This window comes from Asparagus officinalis, chromosome 8 (genome assembly GCF_001876935.1).
Source record: "Asparagus officinalis chromosome 8, Aspof.V1, whole genome shotgun sequence".
In the NCBI taxonomy this organism is placed as follows: domain Eukaryota; kingdom Viridiplantae; phylum Streptophyta; class Magnoliopsida; order Asparagales; family Asparagaceae; genus Asparagus; species Asparagus officinalis.
In genome coordinates this window covers 129,434,373-129,434,870 of record NC_033801.1, presented here as the reverse complement: position 1 = coordinate 129,434,870, position 498 = coordinate 129,434,373, and positions in this window count along the sequence as shown.

The window sequence follows — 498 nt, the reverse complement described above, 5'->3', positions numbered from 1 at the left end:
TGGAAGAGACTTTGACCACTTGCCGCCAACACGCACGCCCTTTTATCTAATTCCTTTTACCTAATTTATAATGAACCAAACACCCTCTAAATTTATAGAAAAGTGTCAATAGGGTGTCAGATTTCTGGTTGATTTTTTTACATTTTGAGAAAGAATTGATTTTTATAAATTTCAGTACTTTTCTATACTTTACAGAAAATATTTCTTTAAAAATTTTTTGAACCAAACATAGTTTACGAAAATATATAAAAAAATTTTAATTACAGAAATAACATTGTCAGTTCTTTTGAGAAAACTTTACTATAAAATTGTTGAACCAAACACCTCCTAAGATTGCAAATTTCGGTTTGCTGTCTTCCAACTGCAAGAATCTAACGAAGAAGAATGAATGAACCCATATTGCAACGGACTCCCAAACCCACCACGTGTAGGCCCATTTCGATGCGTGTACAAGAGCCCAATAACAGGGTAAGAGGAATCATGGAAGTAATTCCCACC